General features: G+C 37.4%; 1 pseudogene; it reads right to left on the bottom strand.

Moving 5' to 3' along the window:
- Positions 1–230: 230 nt before the first annotated feature.
- LOC141511872 (protein regulator of cytokinesis 1 pseudogene) lies at positions 231–1,184 on the bottom strand (annotated as a pseudogene).
- Positions 1,185–5,923: the final 4,739 nt, after the last annotated feature.

Below are 5,923 nucleotides of genomic sequence, written 5' to 3'. Positions count from 1 at the left end.
AAAAGAATGCATTGAACAATTTTGTAGATTTTTTTCTTTTCCTCTTTTGTAAAAAAAGTTGTCATATGGGATGACTCTTTGGAAGAGGGAGATGGAAGAGGCAGTTTCAAAAAGTAGCAATTAAAAAAAGATTAATGCTTTTTAAAGGGTATTTTTAAAAATACTGTAAAAATACTGAGCACCCAAGTTTCTCATACTTATCTACAAAATTATGTGCCCCATACCAACCATCAAAATAGGGAGTAAAGGCTTTTCCTGGCTATAGAAGCACTATAGAAGCACTTTTCCCAATAGAGAGCCAGTTCCACGCCGATTGCTTCAACCACTTTTTTCATGTTCTGCCTCTTTAGCTCGTCCAATCGATCCACTTCTGATTGCAGCGCTTTCCTTATATTAGCCTTTGACACGGTCATGAACATGGCCAGCGCTTCTCTCTCCTCAGGGGGTATCTGGAACTGGTCCCAGAGTTCTCTGATTCCAGATCGCAGGCCCTCACACGGGCTTCATTCTGACCTTTCTGCATTTCCAGCATTTCCAGCTGTCGGAGTAGCGTTTGGAGCACAGCTATGTTCTCCAGTGACGGGCAGAATGCATCTTCCTCTTCACACACCACATCTCTCTCAAAGCTGGGGTCGGGGGTGTGGTCCAGTTCTTCCATGCAGAGTATGATTTGCCTCTGTGTGCTGATCAGTTCCTCCTGTCTGCTTGCCTTCGTTTCAGCCAGAGCCTTCAGGTGCTGCCTGAACTGGTCCAGCTGCTCCAAGCTGGGGACACAAGGAGCATCAATGCTATAGGGCGTCATACAAAGAATCTCACAAAAGTCTTGGTCTTGTTCTTGAAGCAGCTTCAATTCTTGCATTCTCTCCTCCTTATTCCTGAGCATGACTTCAGCCTGAGTGCGCAAACCCTTTTCTAGCTGTAAGATGGTGCTCTCTTTCTCTTCAAAGGCTTCCAGGCTTAATTCCCCGCACAGGGCATCAAGCTCTTTTCGACAAAAGCTGATACTTTTTAAGAGCCTCTGCTTTAGACTCTCTTCTTCTGCAATCATCATGTCCAATAGAGCCTTTATGTGCTTCTTTGACAAGCTCCGTCCTCTGGAGCTTCTGGTCCTCTGGAATTCCAATTATTTCCCAGATTTCTTTAAGATGGTTTAGGGCTTTTTGAAGACATGCTGCTGATTCCTCTGCCAGCCCTTCACGTCTGCTCTTGGCGGCCGCTTCCTGCCGCAGCCTGCCCCGGCTCCGCCTCAGTCCCGACGGCCTAGGCACGGCTCAGACCCTCCCGAGGCCACTCCGACCGGCTTTGGCAGACGGAGCTCAGGCGCCGAGGCCGGGCACAACCGACTTGATTGTTTTTCTATTGAACTACACCTGCCTGCCTGGTATAAATTTTACCTGAACATGGTGTATTATCTAGTAATAAGTTTGCTCAAATTTTATTTAAGATTTTCATATCAATGTTGATTAGGGAAATTGATCTATAATGTTCTGTCTGTTTTGGTTTTTCCTGGCTTAGGTATCATTACCACATTGGTGTTATAAAAGGAATTTGGCATAACTCCTATTTTTTTAAAGAATGATTTACATAGAATTGGAATTGTTCCTTAAACATTTGGTAGAATTCTCTTGTAAATCCATCTGGACCTGGTGATTTTTTCTTACGTCGTTTATTGATAGTTTTATCAATTTCTTTTCTGGAATAGTGTTATAAGTGTTTCCTCCTGTTAATCTGAGTAGTTTATATTTTTGTAAGTATTTATTTCACTCAGGTTATCAAATTTATTGGCATACAATTGTCAAAATAGCTCTGAATTATCACTTTACTTTCATCTTCATTGGTGGTGAGTTCACCCTTTTCATTTTTGATACTAGTAATTTGGTTTTCTTCTTTCTTTAAAATCAGATTAACTAAAAGTTTAACTATTTTATTTTTTCCATAAAACCAACTCTTAGCTTTATTTATTAAATCAATGGTTTTCTTGCTTTCAATTTTACTAATTTCTCCTTTGATATTCAGAATTTTTAATCTTGTATTTAATTGGGGATTTTAAATTTGTTCTTTTCCCAACTTTTCTTTGCTCTTCTATTTCTCTACTTTATAAGCATTTCCCCCCTAAAAACTGCTTTGACTACATTCTATAAACTTTGGTACGATTGTTGTCATTGTTTTGAGTGAAATTGTTTATTATTTCTATGATTTATTGTTTGATTCACTCATTCTTTAAAATTGGGCTAGTTAATTTCCAATTAATTTTGGCTTGTATTTCCATGGATCTTTATTATATGCATTATGATTGGAGAAGCATGCTTTTAATATTTCTGCCTTCCTGTATTTAATTGTAAGGTTTTTATGCCCTAGTACATGGTCAGTTTTTGGTATAGGTGCCATGTACTGCAGAGAAAAAATATATTCCTTTCTATCCCCATTAAATTTTCTCCAAAGATCTAATATATCCATTTTCTAAGATTCTGTTCACTTCCTTAACTTCTTTCTTGTTTATTTTGTGGTTATTCACCTCCTTAACTTCTTTCTTGTTTATTTTGTGGTTAGTTTTATCTAATTCTGAGAGAGGGAGGTTGAGGTCCCCTCTTCATAGTCTTGCTGTCTATGTCACCCTGTAATTCAGTTAAACTTCTCTAAAAATACCACTTTGTGCATATATGTTTAATAATGATATTATTTCATTGCCTATGGTGCAATGAAGATGTAGTTTTCTTCCTTATCCCTTTTAACGAGATATATTTTTGCTTTCACTTTGCCTGAGGTCAGGATTAATACCCCTGATTTTTTAAACCTTTGCTGAAGCATAATATATTTTTTCCAGCCTTTTATCTTTACCCTGTGAACCTCTCTGCTTCAAAGATGTTTCTTGCAAACAACATATTATAGGACACTGGTTTTTAATTCATTCTGCTATCTTCCATTTTATGTTAGAGTTCATCCCATTCACATTTTCAGTTAAGATTACTAACTGTATTTTCCTCCATGCTATCTCTCCCCATTTATACTTTTGTCTTTCCTTTTCCCTTTATCCCTCCTCATCAATGATTTTCTCCCTTTCCCCTTTAACTTTTCTTTTTAATTTTAACTTTAGTTTTACTTGTACTTTTATTTTCTCCTTCCCTTTTATCAATCCCTTCTTCTCCTATCTTTCCCCTTCCCCTTCTACTTCCCTGCAGTGTAGTATAGATTTTTAAAACCCAGTTGGGAATGTAGGTTATTCCCTTTTTTGGTGCCAAACTATTGAGAGTAGAATTTTCTCAGTGTTTTTACACTCTCCCTTCTTTCCCTCTATATAATAAGTCTTTGTGCCTTTTTATGTGGTGTCATTTAATCCTCTAATGCCAGGCCTTCTGGTTTAATTATTCTTTTTATGTTTTTATTGTTTTAATCCTGTCTTGTACCTACAACCTCTCTGTCAAAATAAACTCATTTTATTTTTTTCTGATAGAAGTACCATTGTCAAGGGTTGATTGACTGACTGATAAGCAAAATTGCCTCAGTCACTAAGTATATTTCCCTCTTCTTTCCTATTAGAGAAATTTACTCTTCAAGAATCACAAATAACATTAAATTATAGTCACTTTCAACCACATCTTTTTTGTAAGTACCCTCCATAGTTACCTAATCCTTATGAGCCAAAACATCATGCAAAGCAAAATCATTTCATGAAACCATTTATATACTCCTCCCAGCCCAGTTCTTCTAATGATATCCAAAACATCAAGCAAATCAAAAGCTCTTCTTGTTCTATTCATGCCCTCTGAGTACACTCTCTCCCTCCATCCCTATAGTGCTCTGACTACAACACTATAACCCTCCCAACCGAAGTATCAAAGTATTCTCTCTCTCTCTTTCTCTCTCTCTCTTTCTCTCTCTCTCTCTCTCTCTCTCTTTCTCTCTCCTCTCTCTCTCTCTCTCTCTCTCTCTCCCTCCCTCCCTCCCCCCTCTCCCTCTCTCTCTCTCTCCCCCTCTCTCTGTCCCTATAGCACTCCAACCATAACACTCCATTCTTCCTTAAAGTATCAGGCACACTCTTTCCCTCTGTCCCTATAGTACTCCAACCAGATCACTGCAATCCTAGTCAACCACAGTATTGGGTACACTCTCTTCCTTGGTCCTTAATAATACTTCAACTGTAACCCTTGTTATACTACATCCCTTGTTAATTAAAGTATGTAATAAGACAAGTCACCTCATGATCTATGTATTTATATCCAGCCCTTCCAAGTACATTCTTTCTCTCCATCTCTCTTGCACCACAATCCTTGTTAATTGAAATATCTAGTAAAGTAGGATGACTTCATGATTTAGTTATGAACAGACCCTCTAAGTACTCTCCCTCTCTCTGTTCCAATAGAAAGCACAACCCTCATAATCCACATCTCTTCATGATTTATTTACACTCATCCCCTCTAAGTACAATCCCTGTGATTACATTCAACCCTTATTAACTATGGTATTGGCTAATGATTAAACACTTTTATGATCATCCTATGCCCATACCTTCTCTTAAGTTTTTTTTAACTATCCTAAGAGAAATATAATTTTCAAGAGTAGGAGTTATTATCTTCCCCTGTATAAATGTATACAATTTAATGCCCTTGACTAATGGTTTTCTTCCATTTACCTTTTTCTGCAGCTTGTGAGATTTTTTTTGAAAAATCAATTGTTCTGTTCAATTCTGGTCTTTTTTTATGAGGAAATTTTTGGAAGTCCTCTATTTCATTGAAAATGCATCTTTTCCCCTGAAAGAATATACTGAATTTTTCAGGGTAGTTAAATCTTGGTTGTAATCCAAGGTCCTTTGCCCTTCAGAATACCATATCCTATTCTTTGATGTTGAAGCTGATAGGCTTCCTTGGTACTTAAATTGTTTCTTTTTGGCTGTTTGCAGTATTTTCTCTTTTTAGTTGAGAAATTTAGAATTTAGCAACAATATTCCTTGGAATTCTGGAGTCTCTTTCTGGAGGTGTTCTGTGGGTTCTTTTTTCTTTTTTTCCTTTATTTGTTTCTTTATTCATCCATTTATTAATTTGTTTTTATATTTTATTTCATTTCTCCCCATATGCAAAAAAACCCAAGCTTTAACATTAACTCTCTTCCTTCCTCCCAGCTAAATAACTATTCAGTGTCTGAGACTGGATTTGAACTCAGGTACTCCTGACTCCAGGCTCAGTGCTCTATCCATGTGCCACCTATAGCAGCCCCCATGAATTTAGGTTTTGTTTTCAAGTCTAAATGTTTATCTATTAAATTAGGCTACCTTATTAGCTTCTTCTGAGCTATTATCCAGATTCAATAGTCTACCAGCTATTGGCAGGCAGGTTCTATTCCTGGAGATTTCTTTTCAACCCTCTATTATTCTTACCCTCCTGCTTATATCTTATTGATATTTGCAAATGGACACTAGGTTATTTTAGTTAGGTTTTGTTGATGCTGGCTGAAGTTTACATCACAGAAGTATAGGCAAACCAATCCTTCAATCGACCAGGTGATGGTAGCAGAGAGCAAAAGAAGGAGAAAGAATGGAGCAATAGAAGCAAAAGTTCAAAATTCAGTTACAAGATACTACAGAATCTAACCTGCCACGGTTAAAGTCTCCACTCTCTGTCTCTATCTCTATCTCTCTACCTCTCTGTTTAGCTCCCCTCTTCATTTTCATAGGCTATAATTGGACATCAAGATTTACATATTAGACAAAAGATCAGAGTCATATTCAACTTTCTGCAACACAGTCTCCCATTCTCATTTCCCATGAATTTGCAAGTACTGCCTACTCACCTAGCTCCCACCCTTATCTAAATCTCTACAGCCTCTCTTAAGGGCTATTGTTAGAGCCTGCAGCCTGTCCTCACTCCAGTTTTTCCTATATACAACTATCCTTGGATTTCCTATATGTTAGCTGTCATATTGATATTCT

The sequence above is a fragment of the Macrotis lagotis genome, chromosome 2 (assembly GCF_037893015.1).
Source record: "Macrotis lagotis isolate mMagLag1 chromosome 2, bilby.v1.9.chrom.fasta, whole genome shotgun sequence".
Taxonomy (NCBI): domain Eukaryota; kingdom Metazoa; phylum Chordata; class Mammalia; order Peramelemorphia; family Peramelidae; genus Macrotis; species Macrotis lagotis.
This window is presented reverse-complemented; position numbering and strand designations above follow the sequence as displayed.